The 19863-nt window shown below is 42.3% G+C and overlaps 1 protein-coding gene across 11 annotated transcripts in view; it reads left to right on the top strand.

Annotated features, from left to right (window-relative positions):
• The window catches only part of LOC129854315 (tight junction protein ZO-1-like), a 137950-nt gene that overhangs the window by 29785 nt on the left and 88302 nt on the right, over positions 1 to 19863 (top strand). Inside the window, exon 1 of one of the 11 annotated variants that reach the window (XM_055921230.1) lies at positions 11204 to 11638. The exons of the other annotated variants lie outside the window; for them this stretch is intronic. The gene's annotated coding sequence lies outside the window, so the exon portion shown is untranslated. Of the gene's footprint in view, positions 1 to 11203; positions 11639 to 19863 lie in introns of those variants that run through there. 11 annotated transcript variants of the gene reach the window in all.

The raw sequence follows: 19863 nt of genomic DNA, 5'->3' as shown, positions 1-19863 counted from the left end.
CTTGTGGAAGGCTACCCAAAACGTTTGACCCAATTCAAACAATTTAAAGGCAATGCTACCCAATACTAATTGAGTGTATGTAAACTTCTGACCCACTGGGAATGTGATGAAAGAAATAAAAGCTTACATAAATCATTCTCTCTACTATGATTCTGACATTTCACATTCTTAAAATAAAGTGGTGATCCTAACTGACCTAAGACAGGGAATTTTTACTCAGATTAAATGTCAGGAATTGTGAAAAACTGAGTTTAAATGTATTTGGCTAAGGTGTATGTAAACCTCTGACTTCCACTGTATGTATACTGTCGCTAAGAAAGTAATGCTAAGTGTGTGTTGTGTAGTAAGATGTTAGTAGCCCATGTGCCTCACCCTAATAATTTGGTCTATTTACCCCTCTTACTTTTGCCATCTGTTCTGACTTGGTGAAGCACCTGTAGCCTATAACCTGTTTTAGAGAAATGTAATCATCAAATAATGTAAGAGCTATCATTGACTACTTATATGCCCCCTTTATTTATCCTACGGTTCTGACTGGGTGTACAGGGAGAACACTGTAAAAACGACCCATGTTTTGAATTCTGTCGCTGTACATTTCAAAAGTGCTTAACAAATAGTTATATCGACTTCATCCATCTTAGCTCGCTCATTAATGTCTTAATCGAAATTACGGATTGCCTCTTATCAGTTTTTTGTCCCCTTATTCCATAGTTTGTACATCTCAATTGTCATTAGATACCACATTTGTTTAAGCAAGTCAGCCATATCAGCTATGTATTTTTCGCTGCCAGACAAGGCTTCGCTGATAGCCAGCTGTAGCAGTGGTAAGATGTTGGGACTGCTTTTGGGACAGCTTTATGTAGGCCCTAACAGTTTGTGGGAACCATTTGTCACCGTTATAGTGCAATTAATGTATTGTTTAGTGTTATGTTGTGTTTTGGATTTGCTGGCATGCATCCCACTTTTAATTGTTTTTGCCCCACCAAGATTTGCATGCTAAAATCAGCACAGCGAACAACTTTCTGAGATAGAAATCTGTTACTGGCCTTGAAGATTAATTTGAAAGTTGATCATGAAAGATATTCTTAGACCAACAAGTCACATTCAAATAAAATGGTAATTGGGACAAAAAGGGGAATGAAGCTTTTAAAACAAGCCAGACAATGGAGTGTACTTTGCAAAAGACAGTGATCATCTGACATTGGAGATGTGAGCGAGATAATTATTTTCTGACATTCTGCGCAGCTTTTAGCACTCCGCTCCGTCTACAATCTACATTGTAGGTCTACTCTTTACGCATTATGTTAAATAGTAGGCTAAGTCTACCTACATATTTATTGAAAAAGGCTATGGCAAATAGAAATAGGTAGGTCATTTGGCGTGTCGCCCGGCTGTGAGCTGCTACAGTGGTGCCAGTCATGTTCAAATAGGTTAAACTATCTCCTATAAAAAAATATATATATACAGAAACTATCGTCTGCCACATCACAAGGTCGTTGCCATGACAATGTCTGTCAAGCATCTTTATTTCCGATTTATATCGTAATATGGCCCAACCCTAGTTTGAACCATTTATTCTGCCTCTGTACCCTGAGACCCACTTAGCTCTGGTCTGTGGTATTGGCCTCACCCCAGGCTCTGTCACAAAGGGTAATAATAAAGATGTTTTATTAATCTCCCAGGGGATGACCTTGTTTTGCTTGTTGTATAAGCAGGGAGGGGATTGTGCAGCCATAAAAATAATTCAAATGTATTTTCAGTTTGAGTTATTGTACACATTATTGTGAATATACATGTTGATATGGTTAATTGCTTTGTGCAAATGTAAAATGTTTTCCATGCCTGAGTGTGTGTGTAAATGGGGACCACAGTAGGGTGAGTGATAAGATGGATCCTCTCTAACAGGTTCACCAGTCTCTAAAATGTTCCTGCCATGGCATGCCCAAATAAATGGATTCTGAAAGCTATGATTTGAGGCTCCCCAGTCTGTTTCCATGGCAACAAGGTTTGCCGCAGTAGTGAAAAGAAGAGGAACCAATCTGGGTAATTTCTGTGTGCAGTGGTGGTGTGCTGCAATGTTTACATTAAGCTCCCCAATTCAATGTGCTCAGTCAAGAAGGCTGAAATGTCTGAATTTGCATTTATTTGAATTCCAAGCCATGGCTACATTTAACTGGGCACATGTGATGTTGCCTTAGTTTTTAGGAGAATAAGGCATATGAGACATTGGCTACAACTGAAGGGCACAGTGGTTGTTATCTCTTATTCAATACGCCAGCGAAACCTCATTTTACAGTGGCTTGCGAAAGTATTCACCCCCTTGGCATTTTTCCTATTTTGTTGCCTTATAAATTTGATTTACACAACATGCCTACCACTTTGAAGATGCAAAAATATTTTTTATTGTGAAACAAAAAAGAAAAGACAAAAAAACTGAACTTGAGCATGCATAACTATTCACCCCCCCCCCCCCAAAATCTATACTTTGTAGAGCCACTGTTTGCAGCAACTACAGCTGCAGGTCTCTATAAGATAAGGTCTCTATCTGCTCCAGCGCTTTCTGCTCCAGCGCCTTCAAGTTGGATGGGTTCCGCTGGTGTACAGCGATCTTTAAGTCATACAACAGATTCTCAATTGGATTGAGGTCTGGGCTTTGACTAGGTCATTATTTAAATGTTTCCCCTTAAACCACTTAAGTGTTGCTTTAGCAGTATGCTTAGGGTCATTGTCCTGCTGGAAGGTGAACCTCTGTCCCAGTCTCAAATCTCTGAAAGACTGAAACAGGTTTCCCTCAAGAATTTCCCTGTATTTAGTGCCATCCATCATTCCTTGAATTCTGACCAGTTTCTCAGTCCCTGCTGATGAAAAACATTCCCACAGCATGATGCTGCCACCGCCATGCTTCACTGTGGGGATGGTCATCTCGGGTTGATGAGAGATGTTGAGTTTGCGCCACATGCCTTTTGGCAAACCACAAACATGTTTGCTTATTTTTTTCTTCAAGTAATGGCTTTTTTTCTGGCCACTCTTCCGTAAATCCCAGCTCTGTGGAGTGTACGGCATAAAGTGGTCCTATGGACAGATACTCCAATCTCTGCTGTGGAGCTTTGAAGCTCCTTCAGGGTTTTCTTTGGTCTCTTTGTTGCCTCTGATTAATGCCCTCCTTGCCTGGTCCGTGAGTTTTGGTGGGCGGCCCTCTCTTGGCAGGTTTGTTGTGGTGCCATAATTTTTCAATATTTTAATAATGGATTTAATGGTAGTCTGTGGGATGTTCAAAGTTTCAGGATTTTTTTTTATAACACAACCCTGATCTGTACTTCTCTACAACTTTGTCCCTGACCTATTTGGAGACCTCTTTGGTCTTCATGGTGCCGCTTGCTTGGTGGTGCCCCTTGCTTAGTGGTGTTGCAGACTCTGGGGCCTTTCAGAACAGGTGTGTATATATACTGAGATCATATGACAGATCATCTGACACTTAGATTGCACACAGGTGGACTTTATTTAACTAATTATGTGATTTCTGAAGGTATTTGGTCGCACCAGAACATATTTAGGGGCTTCATAGCAAAGGTGGTGAATACATATGCATATACTTAAAAAAAAATATATATATATATATATATTTTGAAACAAGTTATTGTTTTTCACTAAACCAATTTTGACTATTTTTTGTTTGTCCGTTACATGAAATCCAAATAAGTATACACTTAAATTACAGGTTGTAATGCAACAAAATAGGAAAAATGCCAAGGGGGATGAATTCCTTTGCAAGGCACTGGAAATGCACTTCAATATACTGTAGATGTATAATGACCTTTTCTCCCCCCCAAGGGCTTTGACACCTTAGCTGATGACAATACATATATCTCACCTATGAAATTATCTTTGCATATTCTGGAAAAAAGACATTGGTAGTGCATGATGAAGTGAATACAGTAACATTTTGCAGATTAGTGCTGCAGCAGCAGCCTCTGTAAAACCTGAAGTGGAGTTAATGTTCTTGTAGTCTGCATTTCCCCACCACCTATACTGTGACACGTTCCCTCTCCTTTTTTTCCGATTTCCTTTAAATGTGTAATGTACACATCATCCAGTGGCAGTTCCAGCCGACGCTGCAAAACCACAAATACATCTCCCTCCTCTCTGCTCTCCTCTCCCAGCCGCTCTGCTTCACTCTTGGGTTTCTGATTTCACATTTGAATTTTACTTTCAGTATGTACTAAATTGACCACCAGAAATGTGAAACTTTGTATGTAAGCGACCTGCCACCAGGGAGGTCAACGGGGAGACCCTGGCAGCCCAGAGCTTTGTGGTGGTGTCTTTTAGAATAAGTGGAGAGAGGAAGTGAAAGGGGGAAAGCGGTAGCGGTTTAATGAGAGCTGACGGGTGCCGGAGCATGGAGAGCAAGGGACTAGTGCCAGAGGAGGGGAGGGAGGTGTTTTTGCCCTAGGTGGCTCCCCTCGCCTGGGGACTCTCTGGGCTTTCAGGGTGGATTCATCACCGGCCGGGCCACTGCCTCCCCTGGGCCGCATTAGGATTAAGGCTGCTATTTCAGGACACTATGGCTAGGATACCTATGGAGGAAGGGATGTGATGTTCTCTGCAGCATGTAGCCTACACAGTTTGATGGGCTCTGATGGCTTATCAGCCCAATTCCATTAAAAAGGGAGAGTGACACATTTTCCAGGGTCTCTCTTTTCGACAGAATATTTTATATCATTTAAAGTAGAGAAGCTAGTGGGAAGGACCTATTTTTTGTACAGCGTTAAAACCACCTAGAGTCGATTGACACATCTAAGTTACATACAACTAAGTTACATCTAAGTTTCATAACAAAAAAATCCCCATCAAAATCTGTCAGTTTCAGCTAGAGATGTTTTTTTGCATTTTTGGGGTTGATTTATTTTTTGACTGTCCTTTTTGTTATGTATAAATGTGTTATTCAATGTGCAGAAAATCCTCTGTTTCTACAGTGCATTCACAAAATATTCAGACCCCTTGACATTTTCCACATTTTGTTACGGGACAGGCTTATTCTTTTCCTCATCAATCTACACACAATACCACATAATGACAAAGCAAAAACAGTTAAAAAAAAAATAATTTTGCAAATGTATTGAAAATACAAAACAGAAATACCTTATTTACATAAGTATTCAGACCCTTTGCAATGAGACTTGAAATTGAGCTTAAGTGCATCCTGTTTCCATTGATCATCCTTGAGTTGTTTCTACAACTTTATTGGAGTCCACTTGTGGTAAATTCAATTAATTGGACATGATTTGGAAAGGCACACAACTGTCTATATAAGGTCCCACAGTTGACCGTGCATGTCAGAGCATCAACAAAGCCATGAGGTCGAAGGAATTGTCCGTAGAGCGCCGAGACAGGATTGTGTCGAGGCACCGATCTGGGGAAGGGTACCAAAAGATTTCTGCAGCATTGTAGGTCACACTGATATAGCTCAAGAGTTCCTCTGAGGAGATGAGAGAACCATCCACAAGGACAACCATCTCTGCAGCACTCCACCAATCAGGCTTTATGATAGAGTGGCCAGACGGAAGTGACACCTTAGTAAAATGCACATGACAGCCCGCTTGGTCTAAAGGACTCTCAGACCATGAGAATGATGAAATTAAGATTGATCTCTTTGGCCTGAATGCCAAGCGTCACGTCTGGAGAAACCTGGCACCATCCCTACGATGAAGCATGGTGGTGGCAGCATCATGCTGTGGGGATGTTATTCAGCGGCAGGGACTGGGAGACTAGTCAGAATCGAGGGAAAGATGAACAGTGCAAAGTACAGAGAGATCCTTGATGAAAACCTGCTCCAGAGCGCTCAGGACCTCAGACTGGGGGCGAAGGTTCACCTTCCAACACGACAATGAACCTAAGCACACAGCCAAGACAACGCAGGAGTGGCTTCGGGACAAGTCTCTGAATGTCCTTGAGTGGCCCCGCCAGAGCCCGGACTTGAACCCTATCGAACATCTCTGGAGAGACCTGAAAATAGCTCTGTAGCGACGCTCCCCATCCAATCTGACAGAGCTTGCGAGGATCTGCATAGAAGAATGGGAGAAACTCCCCAAATACAAGTGTGCCAAGCTTGTAGCATCATACCTAAGAAGACTCAAGACTGTAATCGCTGCGAAAGGAGCTTCAACAAAATACTGAGTAAAGTGTCTGAATACTTATGTAAATGTGATATTTTAGTTTAGAATTTTTTTATAAATTGCCAACATTTCGGAAAAAAAACTGTTTTTGCTTTGTCATTATCGGGTATTGTGTGTAGATTTGATGAGGGAGAAAAACAATTTAATACATTTTAGAATAAGGCTGTAACATAACAAAATGTGGAAAATGTCAAGGGGTCTGAATTCTTTCCGAATGCACTATGTCAAACGGTTTTGTTATAATTCAGTCTTATGTGATGTATATAAGTAAGGGACGTTCTGTACCTTGGAAATAATGGGCAACGCGCTGAGTCCCTTTGCATAGTTCCTTTTTCCAAGGTAATGTACAGAATGGAGGGTGTATCCAGCTTATACCACAGTTGCCAAAGAAAACAATATGAATGCACACATTTGCCGGTAGAAATACTTTTTTTCGCCGATTTCAATTTTTCAAAGGAAATGCATACTTTATCATCTTTTGCTTGCTAGAGATGCAACTCAGCCGCTCGTTTTATATGTTCCCTTTCCATGTTCATTGGCAACATTCTTATCCCTTGCTTGCTTTCTTGCTACGGCTACATAGTCACTACCTCTGGAGCCGGAATAACAGCAACATTTATTCCTTTGCAATTGTTTAAGCTATGTATCCCGCTTATACCACAATTGCCGAAGAAAACAATACTAAGCACACATTTATCGGTAGAAATAATATTTTTTCATTTATATAAGTGAATTCATAATTTATAATATGTTGCTTGCTAGAGACGCGACCCAATCATTGCAATGCATGTTCATCACTCACCACGTTAAGTCTCCAGAAGCTCAAAAAGCTATGTTTTTTTCATCGTTGGACCTGTGTTTACAATGTATACAATTTAAGTTTGTGTAGTTGTTGGTTTAGCATTCTGTAGCAAGTACAGTCTGCGTGTGTAGGCGCATATTGCGTCATTATTGCAAGGTGTCCCGATATCTTTTCCAACTGTCCCGTTAGCTGGTCTTAATGTCCATTCTATACTGAACCAAAATATAAACGCAACACGCAACATTTTCAACGATTTTACTGTGTTACAGTTCATATAGGGAAATCAGTGAATTTCAATAAATTCATTAGGCCCTAATCATTGGATTTCACATTAATGGGCAGGGGCGCAGCCAGGGAGGAAATAGGCCTGGGAGGAAATAGGCCCAACCACGTGGGAGCCAGGCCCAGCCAATCACAATTAGTTTTACCCCACAAAAGGGCTTTATTACAGAGAGAAATATTCCTCAATTTCATAAGCTGTCCGGGTGGCTGGTCTCAGATGATCCTGCAGGTCCTGGGCTGGCGTGTTTACACGTGGTCTGCGGTTGTGAGGCCAGTTGGACCTACTGAGACATCTGTGGCGTTGTGTGACAAAACTGCACATTTTAGAGTGGCCTTTTATTGCCCCCAGCACAAGGTGCACCTGTGTAATGATCATGATCTTTAATCAGCTTCTTGATATGCCACACCTGTCAAGTGGTTTGATTATCTTGGAAAAGGAGAAATGCTCACTGCCATGTTTGTGCAAAAAATCTGAGAAATAAGCTTTTTGTGCATCTGGAAAATTTCTGGGATCTTATTTCAGCTCATGAAACATGAGACCAACACTTTACATGTTGCGTTCATATTTTTGTTCAGTGTAGAATGCCTTTCTAGCCAATCATAAATGAGTATTCAACAATGCTGTGGTATAAAGTGTAATATTGGGATGCAAACTCAAAATTGTGTACATTTCAACTCAGTATCTGATATGGTACAGGCGTCTTCTTTTTTTGTTGCCCATAACTGTTTGTGTGAGGTGTATACTTTTGTTTCAAAGTAGATTTGTTTAAGACTACCGAGGAACACTTAGTGTGATCCTGATTTAGCCCACTGCAGTAAAAGGTTAAGAGAAAGTCTACCAGTTGGACTGTATTGTAACCTGACTCATTTAGCTCGTCTGTTTCTGTGGGTGCATTAAATATCTCAATGTTGCTACTGAAAGAGTTTAAAGTAGGCTAACAATTTGGGAAAGGTTATGAGAGGGATGTTTCCTCTTATCCCCTCAATGGTTTGCAGTAATGAATTACAGGGTCATCTACAAGGCTAATCGACATCAATGGCTCAAACAGACACAGGCTGTCCAGTGCCCTGGAGTCAGTCGCCTGGGGTCAAAGCCTAGGGGTCAGAGGTCAGCCTACAGAGAAACATTTCAGCTCTGACGATCAAATACCTGCAGATTTATAAATCATGGATATGAATGAATGCTCAAATGTTTTAATAATTGAGACCAACTGAAACCCAAGTAACTTATTGTTAATCAATGATGTACAATTACTTTTCATTCATACATCAAATCTTTATTAATTCGGTTGCATTTTGTATGGATTACTTTTTCTGAGGACATTAAATGATACATGCAATTTACATTTTTGACCTTTCTGGTATATCTCATTAAAATGTGTGATAATGACTGAGACATTCAACACACACACACAATCACACACACACCAAGATGCATCCTGCTCTGCTCTGGTAGACAGCTCCGGTTGTATGTCTCAGAAGTGACTATGGAGCTTTGCTTCCTCTTAGTTAAACAAACAGTGACTCCGTACTAATATGACATGGTTCACTGGGCTTGTATCAGAGTTACCAGAGTCGTTGTTTCAACAGTAGAATACTTCAACTTTGTATGTACCGGTAATGTTTACGGTCCATTAGTCTGCACCTCGTATACTTTCTGGGTGTGTGTCTCCAGCTCCTACCTGACTAAAGCCAAAAGTTTAGCAGGAATATGCAACTTCTACTGTGTACCTACAGTCGTGGCCAAAAGTTTTGAGAATGACAGAAATATTAATTTCCACAAAGTTTGCTGCTTCAGTGTATTTAGATATTTTTTGTCAGATGCTACAATGGAATACTGAAGTATAATTACAAGCATTTCATAAGTGTCAAAGGATTTTATTGACAATTACATGAAGAGTCAATATTTGCAGTGGTGACCCTTCTTTTTCAAGAACTCTGCAATCCACCTTGGGATGCTGTCAATTAACTTCTGGGCCACATCCTGACTGATGGCAACCCATTCTTGCATAATCAATGCTTGGAGTTTGTCAGAATTTGTTGTTTTTTGTTTGTCCACCCGCCTCTTGAGGATTTACCACAAGTTCTCAATGGGATTAAGGTCTGGGGAGTTTCCTGGCCATGGACCCAAAAGATCAATGTTTTGTTCCCCGAGCCACTTAGTTATCACTTTTGCCTTATGGCAAGGTGCTCCATCATGCTGGAAAAGGCATTGTTCGTCACCAAACTGTTCCTGGATGGTTGGGAGAAGTTGCTCTCGGAGGATGTGTTGGTACCATTCTTTATTCATGTCTGTGATCTTAGGCAAAATTGTGAGTAAGCCCACTCAATTGGCTGAGAAGCAACCTCACACATGAATGGTCTCAGGATGCTTTACTGTTGGCATGACACAGGACTGATGGTAGCGCACACTGATGGTACCTTGTCTTCTCCGGACAAGCTTTTTTCCGGATGCCCCAAACAATCGGGAAGGGGATTCATCAGGGGATTCATCAGGGAAAATTACTTTACCCCAGTCCTCAGCAGTCCAATTCCTGTACCTTTTGTAGAATATCAGTCTGTCCATTATGTTTTTCCTGGAGAGAAGTGGCTTCTTTGCTGCCCTTCTTGACACCAGGCCATCCTCCAAAAGTCTTCGCCTCACTGTGCGTGTAGATGCACTCACACCTGCCTGCTGCCATTCCTGAGCAAGCTTTGTACTGGTGGTGCCCCGATCCCACAGCTGAATCAACTTTAGGAGACGGTCCTGGCGCTTGCTGGACTTTCTTGGGCACCCTGAAGCATTCTTCACAACAATTGAACCGCTCTCCTTGAAGTTCTTGATGATCCGACAAATGGTTGATTTAGGTGCAATCTTACTGGCAGCAATATCCTTGCCTGTGAAGCCCTTTTTGTGCAAAGCAATGATGACGGCACGTGTTTCCTTGCAGGTAACCATGGTTGACAGAGGAAGAACAATGATTTCAAGCACCACCCTCCCTTTGAAGCTTCCAGTCTGTTATTTGAACTTAATCAGCATGACAGTGTGATCTCCAGCCTTGTCCTCATCAACACTCACACCTGTGTTAACGAGAGAATCACTGACATGTCAGCTGGTCCTTTTGTGGCAGGGCTGAAATGGAGTGGAAATGTTTTGGGGGGATTCAGTTAATTTGCATGGCAAAGAGGGTCTTTGCAATTAATTTCAATCCATCTGATCACCCTTCATAACATTCTGGAGTATATGCAAATTGCCATCATACAAACTGAGGCAGCAGACTTTGAAAATTAATATTTGTCATTCTCAAAACTTTTGGCCACAACTGTATGTTGTTTGGTGTGTCAGGTGTCTTTTAAAAACGAGATGATTCATCTGAATTTGAGCATATTGGCAACGCAATGCAGTTTTACAAGTCTGTGAGAGAATAAGAAACCTCCTTCCTATATCCCCCCCTCCCCCCATTTACTCACAAAGACAAACACTCCAGTAATAGATCTCGAACCATGTCACAGTGAGAAAGCAGCTTCTCCACTCGAGGGCCAATCAGACCCACATAAATCATTTAGAGCTGTTATCCTGCAGAGGGCAGAGTTTTACTACTTGTAAGTTTGAATATGCTGCTCAGAGACTAGAATGCCCCCAGCCCTGAGAGGACCGTTGCTGCTGCAGATTCCTCTCCCAACAGACTGACTGGTACACAAAATTATTCACATTTGTGAATTGCTGTTTTTGTTGTTGGTGAAATGGAAATGGAAATGGAAAGGGAACTGTTTCCTCTGTAGAAGACATGCATGATTGATGTCTCTTTAATGTCTTTCTATTCACAGGGAGGGGATTGTTTGGGAAAGAGGATGTTGGGTGAGAACAGAGAGAGAGAGAGAGAGAGAGAGAGAGAGAGAGAGAGAGATGATACACTGTGAACAGAGAGAGGCTAATTCAATGAAGCTCTGTGAGATGAACGAAGCGGCAGGCTGGCGGCAGCTATTAAAATCTGCATAGAAATGTTATTCCATTACTTCCTCATGCAAAGGGGCCCCGCTGTGAAACATGGAGTAGAGAAGACAGTACCCGGTGAACCATGGCTCTATTCTAACCATTCTCCCAGTCTGATCCTCTTCGAGCACCTTCTTCTTGCAGGGCTCTCGCCGCGTGGCTTCTCACTGCAGTAATTGCCCGAGCAGAGCAGATGCCAGGAGATTTAATTAACTCAAATCGACATTCCAGTGTGTGCCACGGGGATTTTTTTTGCCAATCAGACTGGTAGGGATCTTTAGAGCATAATAGAGGGAGATGGAGAGAGGATATAGAGTATACCCCTATTCTACTTCAGGGTGATGAGAAACTGGTATTTTTCAAGTCATTTTTCCCTGATCGAGCCAGAGAATTGGGAGGACAAAAAATGTAAGTTGTATTGTCACATACTCTGGATAGGTCCAGTGAAATGTGTTGTTTTACAGGGTTAACCGTAGTAGTACAGTGTCCCTGGAGAAAATTAGGGTTAAGTGCCTTGCTCAAGGGCACATCAACAGATGTTTCACTTTGTCTGCTTGGGATTTCAAACCAGCGACCTTTCAACTACTGGCCCAACACTCTAAATGCTAGGCTACCTGCCATCTTTAAATGGGAGTAGAGGCAGAGAGCAAAATAAGTGCAGTACCAGTCTACTAAGACTAGAGGTTGACCGATTTAATCGTAATGGGCGATTTAATTTGGGCCGATTTCAAGTTTTCATAACAATCGGTAATCGCCATTTTTGGACACCGATCATGGCCGATTACATTGCACTCCACGAGGAGACTACGTGGCAGGCTGACTACCTGTTATGCGAGTGCAGCAAGGAGCCAAGGTAAGGTGCTAGCTAGCATTAAACGTATCTTATAAAAAACAATCAATCTTAACATAATCACTAGTTAACTACACATGGTTGATGATATTACTAGTTTATCTAGCTTGTCCTGTGTTGCATATAATCGATGCGGTGCCTGTTGATTTATCATTGAATCATAGCCTACTTCGCCAAACGGGTGATTTAACAAGCGCATTCGCGAAAAAAGCACTGTTGTTGCACCAATGTGTACCTAACCATAAATATCAACGCCTTTCTTAAAATCAATACACTAGTATATATTTTTAAACCTGCATATTTAGTTAATATTGCCTGCTAACATGAATTTATTTTAACTAGGGACATTGTGTCACTTCTCTTGCGTTCATTGCACGCAGAGTCAGGGTATATGCAACAGTTTGGGCCGCCTAGCTCGTTGCGAACTAATTGGCCAGAATTTTACATAACTGGAATATTTAGACTTATGTATGCCTGTAACGGCAGTCTAGCTCTTCCTCCTCCTCGGACGAGGAGAGGCGAGAAGGATCAGAGGACCAATGTGCAGCATGGTAATTAGACATAATGAATTTAATCAAACAAAACAAGACACTAATACAAACTGACAAAACACACTAACCGTCACAGTCCCGTGTAGCACCAACACTGACACAGGAACAATCACCCACAAACAAAGAGTGAGAACAGCCTACCTTAATATGGTTCTCAATCAGAGGAAACGTCAAACACCTACCTCTAATTGAGAACCAAATCAGGCAACACATTTAACCCAACATAGAAACAGACAAACTAGACACACAACATAGAATTCCCACCCAGCTCACGTCCTGACCAACACTAAACAAGCAAAACACATACGAACTCTGATCAGGATGTTACAATGCCACCCGTTAGATAAAATACGGAACGGTTCCGTATTTCACTGAAAGAATAAACATTTTATTTTCGAAATTATAGTTTCCGGATTTGACCATATTAATGACCTAAGGCTTGTATTTCTGTGTGTTATTATGTTACAATTAAGTCTATGATTTGATAGAGCAGTCTGACTGAGCGGTGGTAGGCAGCAGCAGGCTCGTAAGCATTCATTCAAACAGCACTTTCGTGCGTTTGCCAGCAGCTCTTCGCAATGCTTCAAGCATTGCGCTGTTTATGACTTCAAGCCTATCAACTCCCGAGATTAGGCTGGTGTAACCGATGTGAAATGGCTAGCTAGTTAGCGGGGTGCGCACTAATAGCGTTTCAAACGTCACTCGCTCTGAGACTTGGGAGTAGTTGTTCCTCTTGCTCTGCAAGGGCCGCGGCATTTGTGGAGCGATGGGTAACGATGCTTCGAGGGTGGCTGTTGTCGATGTGTTTCTGGTTCGAGCCCAGGTAGGGGGGAGGAGAGGGACGGAAGCTATACTGTTACACTGGCAATACTAAAGTGCCTATAAGAACATCCAATAGTCAAAGGTATATGAAATACAAATGGTATAGAGAGAAACAGTCCTATAATAACCTCAACCTAAAACGTCTTTCCTGGGAATATTGAAGACTCATGTTAAAAGGAACCACCAGCTTTCATATGTTCTGAGCAAGGAACTTAAATGTTAGCTTTTTTACATGGCACATATTGCACTTTTACTTTCTTCTCCAAAACTTTGTTTTTGCATTATTTAAACCAAATTGAACATGTTTCATTATTTATTTGAGGCTAAATTGATTTCATTGATGTATTAAGTTAAAATAAAAGTGTTCATTCAGTATTATTGTAATTGTCATTATTACAAATAAATACATAAATACATTTTAAAAATCGTCCGATTAATCGGTATCGGCTTTTTTTGGCCCTCCAATAATTGGTACCGGCTTTTTTTGCTCCTCCAATAATCGGTATCGGCATTGATAAATCATAATCGGTCGACCTCTAGCTAAGACCCAGGATGTAACAGCTCTGTGTATGTGGAACTGTAGAAACAGGAAATAAGGAGGACGTGTAGGCCTGTTGGAAGAGAGGAGAGGGGGGTGAATGGAGGGGTGAGCATTCTAGAGCAGTGTGTGTCAGGTGCTTGAGCTTTGTCAGCCATGGCTCAGTGCCCCTCATCGCTGGTTCACTGCCAGCAAGTTTTCCTTTCATGCCATAGGCTACTAATGAGTTTGTATTTACTATCACTGAATTACACACAGCTCATCTGCAGCAATGTGACAAAGTTGTTTACCCTTTTCTCCTTGTAATAATTTACTATGTGGTTATAATGAATCAGAATACTATTAACTGTTAAATGATTAATTGTGTTGTATGCAACATGTGTTGGTGACATACCATGCATCCATATGTTGGCAGAGGGGGAGAGGCATATTGTTGTTTATCAGCTAGCCTGATAAACAATATGGCAGAAATGCTCTCAGCCAGATTAGTTAAGTGGTGAGTATGATTTGTTCAATTAACAGAGCAGGCTCCCAGGCTGCTTACAGTATGTATTTCATATACTGTATTAATAAGTAATGCACCTGCTTCTAATTAAGTAGCATTTAAGGCTGTAAAGCCCAACCAGGAGAAAGGATAGGAAATTAATGTTTTTGCCTTGAAACTTTTGTTTTGTGACCTTAATACTTCCAATATTATTAAAGAGAGATAGTGGAGAGCTTCCAGTAGTGTGTTGTTCTTTGTACTGGGTCATCTGGTTTCAGACGAAGTAATGCGGTTGAGAAAACAGAGGGTTGCTGCAGTTAACCAAGGTTTTGTGGACTTTCTTTCTATGTCCAATGACTCTATCTTCAAAGGGCCCAGGCATACCTCTCTACCAGTCCTCCTGCTTCCCACTGTTTCAGGCCTCCTCTCCTGAACATCCCAAGCAGCCAAACTTCAAGTGTAAACTTGAATAACCTGGCACCTCATGGGGTATAACGAGAGGGGGCCAGACAAAATGTATCCCGTCACACATCGGAAAGATTGTTTTCCATAATTTAGTGTTGGAGAACAGGAGTGAACTGGGGGTCTGTTGCTTTCAGACATGCCTGCCGTTTCTTCAGAGGCTCCCACGAAGGCTGAGCGGTGGATTTATTCTGCCCTGGCAGAGGTATTAAGTGTACACATCCCTGCATTCTCCAGCCTTGTTTTCTTTTAATAAACCTCTGCTGGGCCTCTCTGCTCTGCCTGCTGTCAGGCTCTCCTGAGACAGACTAGCTGGTTCTGTACCTGTGTTGGTGAGCTTAGCAGGGGAGGACTGAACATTCTAGTCTTTGGCAGTCTCGGGGTGCCCCCTTTCCCTTATCGAGGGTAGCACCTAGTCTTTGGCAGTCGTGAGGTGACCCTTTTCCTTGGCAAGGGAGGGAAGAACTTTCTAGTCATTAGCAGTCTGAAGGTGCCCCTTTCCCCCATCTGAATGAGCATCACCCTGTGGACAAGATGAGGGTGCAGACCCAGGTTTCACAGGACAGGAGCCAGTTGGCACAGGGCCACACCTGTGGATGTTGGCACGATCATAACAATGTCTGACCTTCTTGTAGATTGTATTGTATATACACCTAAATGTATAGATAGACCACTGAAACATTCTTCTTATGGCCAGGTCACAGCCACAATTCACTTTGACACTACACTGTGTGAGACATGGTCGGGTTGGATTCTCTCCTGTTGATGTGATCGACTACCACAACTTCCGAGGGAGGTAACTAAGGAAGGAAGGACATTGAGATACTCTGTGATCCTCATCCAGTGTGTCAGGTGGTGGGACATGCCTGTGTGGAGAAGAACACCTGCAGTGCCAAGTCTTTGCCAAGTGCCAAGTCTTTCCCCAGTGTGTCCAGTAATGTCTAATGTCCTACAAAGTGAACCACTTAGATTTGTTACCTCATTCTAGAAGTGCTGCTGCTGTTCTCGTCCACTGGGAGGCTGCTGAATGCATTAGAGAGATGGAGACCCATCATGCCACTGATGTTTTTCCCCTAATGGTGGTGACACATAAATAAAGCAGCAGACCAATGGACTGAATTTCCAGAAGAATTGAGAAGTGGTGGAGATTGATGGCTCTGCCTGGCTTTGGCGCAGTGCAGTAAATCATTCCCTGTTTGAGTTTCTCTCTATCTTTCTACTGTTTTACTGTTGCTCCTTTTGACTGTGAACTCTCCTTCCTTGAAGTCTTTTTTTTTTTACTTCTCCTTTTTTCTGTCTTCCGTCCTCATTGTTTTTCTTTCTCCACACTGAGTCTTGCTGTCTCTTGATCACCTGATCCTGACCACGTAAAAAAAAAAAATCTCCCTCTCTCTTTCTTCTACTGGATATGGACCAGACTTTAATACCGCAGCTCTGCGTTTCTGGAATTTGGCCGACTCATTTTCTTTCCGGAGTGTCCAAAGTATGAGGGATAGGAGGAGATAACTTGAGGCAGAACTGGCTTACATTGGAAATAATAGCATAGCTGAATTTGATTAGATCTCACAGTGGTGGGAGCCTGACTCTAGTGGTCAGAATTTGACTTGCACCAGACAGCGACGGGGCCTGGTCTGACTCAGTGGTGTTGGAGTCTGTGGTAGAGGCTGGTGTGGATCACAGTGCCCGGCAAAGTAGCTAATGAATGCAGGTGATTACAGTATGTCTTTGCCTGACCGTGTGTGACTGACTGACTCCCCAGCGCATTGATCTGATCCCAGACCTGCTTGATCTGCTTGTCCAGGAGATCACTCCCAACTGAAATCCACTGTCCTTTAATCCAGCCCTCTGACTCACTTATAGGTTTAATCCCACCACGTATGTGTTTTGTTGCTCCAGGTCCACACGCTGTATGGCACAGATGTACTGTACGTTCAGCCTCCATGCCGTGTGTAGTGTGTGTTATTAGTATCTTATTCCCTGCTGCACGCGTGCAGGTGCACTGACCTCAGGCCAGACCAGGGCTCACACAGATTAGAGTAGTGTTTTTTTTAATTTCCGCTCATCCACAGCGACCGACTGCCTGGGTGCTCCGGCATTCCACACAGTCCATTGGAATTAAGGGAGAGGCTTGTGGAAAAGCAGGGTATGCACAGAGGAATGTCTCCGTTATCTCAGGGAGGGAGCAAAGGGATCCGGGACCCCGTCACTCCGCTACGCAGGGCCATCTGGGGGGCCCAGCCAGCCTGTCATCAAAGGTTTTAGTCACCGCCACTCCTGATTGGCTTAGCCTGGCCAGAGAAGTGCCTGTGCCCCAATCAGAGTGCTTCGGAACTCTAATTTTAGAACTGCTGCTTTTTAAATCAATACCAGCACTCAAAATCAGTGATGGTGATATCTGAAGTATTACATGGCCTTTGTGGACATCAGACAAGGTTTGCTCTACTCTGACTGGCTACTTGATTGCTCACTGAGTCTGGGTGGTAGTGGTGGGAGGGGGGACCGGAGGGGAGGGACTCTGAGCACAGTACACTGAGCTAAGGGAATGTCACATTGTTTAAAGTTAGGGTTTGGGCATAGTCGTTTTCCATTGTTTGGATAGTTTGAGGTTGTTTTACTTTTTGATGTTCGCTGTTGTTGTAAATATGTATAATTAAAATTGGGATGTGGAAATGTTTTCGGAAGGAAGAGTTTTCTTTACTGCGAGACCACAGCGGAATTTGCGTTGTGTTGTTTATGCACTGAAATAATCATTTGAGGTGTGAGAAAAGAGTGCACTAAGAGCATTTTTATATTCAACATTCCTTTTTTTCATTATTCAAGGTATATTGCCATATTGCCCTGAAACTCATACCAGCTGCTCTTGAGGAGTGTCTTTAAAATATTTTTAACACATTGTGTTACACCGTGTTTTACATTGTAGTTACTGAGTAAATAAAACACATACTTACAGGAAAGTATGACAGTGATATATTTGTACATTGCTCATATAAATTGAGCTTGTGATTGAAGGCATTTCCCAGAACAGGAAAGATCCTTTATATTCATTGTGTAAGCTCACTGTAAAGATGTCCGTTATATGGAAATAAGAAAAAAGAAATTATAAGAAAAATAACGTAATTCATATAAAAAAATGTACCCAATCAAGGCAGGCCCCCCCAGTTACCCACGTGGGCCCCATACCTCCTCTCCTCACCCTATCTGATGACTAGCAGAGCGGCAGCAGCAGGCTGTTTACACTCATTGAGAGCGGGCTGTTTTTAATGTGTACCATTTTTTTCTATTCTGTTGCTGTCTCTGTGTTTGGAGCCACACTAGAATAATATGATGCATTTTGAGAGCCTTTCTCCTTATGAGAAATAGGCATGGCCGCGTGAAGATGTTTTGTGTATATGTGCATTCGGAAAGTATTCAGACACCTTGACGTTACAGCCTTGGTCTAACATGTATTAAATAGTTCTTTTTTCCTACATGCAATACTCCATAATGACAAAGCAAAAACAGTTCTTTACATTTTTGCAAATGTGTATATATATAAATAAAAACTTATTTACATAGGTATTCAGACCCTTTGCTATGAGACCCCTTTGCTATCGGGTGCAAGTCCGGGTTCTGGCTGGTCCATTCAAGGACATTTTGAGACTTGTCCCGAAGCCAATCCTGCGACCCTCAATCCTGACTAGTCTCCCAGTCCCTGCCGCTGAAAGACATCCCCACAGCAATGCTGCCACCACCATGCTTCACCGTAGGGATGTTGTCAGGTTTCCTCTAGACGTGGCGCTTGGCATTCAGGCAAAAGAGTTCAATCTTGGTTTCATCAGACCAGAGAATCTTGTTTGAGAGTCCTTTACGTGCGTTTTGGCAACTCCAAGCAGGCTGTCGTGTGCCTTTTACTGAGGAGTGGCTTCCGTCTGGCCATTCTACCATAAAGGCCTGATTGGTAGAGTGCTGCAGAGATGGTTGTCCTTCTGGAAGGTTCTCCAATATCCACAAAGGAACTCTGGAGCTATGTCAGAGTGACCATTGGGTTCTTGGTCACCTCCCTGACCAAGGCCCTTCTCAGTTTTTCTGGGCGGCCAGCTCTAAAAAGAGTCTTGGTGGTTCTAAACTTCTTCCATTTAAGAATGATGGAGGCCACTGCATTCTTGAGGACCTTCAATGCTGCAGAAATGTTTTGGTACTCTTTCCCAGATCTGTGCCTCAACACATTCCTATCTCGGGGCTCTACGGACAATTTCCTCGACCTCATGGCTTGGTTTTTGCTCTGACATGCACTGTCAACTGTGGGACTTATATAGACAGGTGTGAGCCTTTCCAAATGATGTCCAATCAATTGAATTTACCACAGGTGGACTCCAATCAAGTTGTAGAAACATCTCTAGGATGATCAATATAAACAGGATGCACCTGAGCTAAATTTCGAGTCTCATAGCAAAGGGCCTGAATACTTATGTAAATAAGGTATTTCAGTTTTTTTGTTTTATATATTTATAAACATGTCTAACAACCTGTTTTCGCTTTGTCATTATGGGGTATTATTTTATTTATTTGTCAGGTGGTGCTCCAGCACCCTCAGCACCCCTACTTCCTGTAGCTATGGGAATATGACACATACAGAGAAGCACTAGCAATTTGGAGTATGGACACCTGCATATAATATAACACACAACCTGAGCAGTCTTCAGATTGGGGAGAAGAATGCTTGAGATAAAAGTGAGCACTGTATTCCATCATGTGTGAGAACAAATGCTATAGAAAAGCCATAAGCCACACATCTCTATGTAACAACATACAGTAGCCTAACTACAGTGGTTATGTTGCAGCTGCTGGTGTAAACAGGTTCACTTGGCTGAGGGACAACCTATACTGTATTTTTTTCTGTGTGCTCTGCATTTCTCTCACAATCAATACAGCCTAAGATTATCCCTC

The sequence above is a fragment of the Salvelinus fontinalis genome, chromosome 4 (assembly GCF_029448725.1).
Source record: "Salvelinus fontinalis isolate EN_2023a chromosome 4, ASM2944872v1, whole genome shotgun sequence".
Taxonomy (NCBI): Eukaryota; Metazoa; Chordata; class Actinopteri; order Salmoniformes; family Salmonidae; genus Salvelinus; species Salvelinus fontinalis.
The sequence above is the reverse complement of the archived record's forward strand: the minus strand, read 5'-3'. Positions and strand labels throughout refer to the sequence as shown.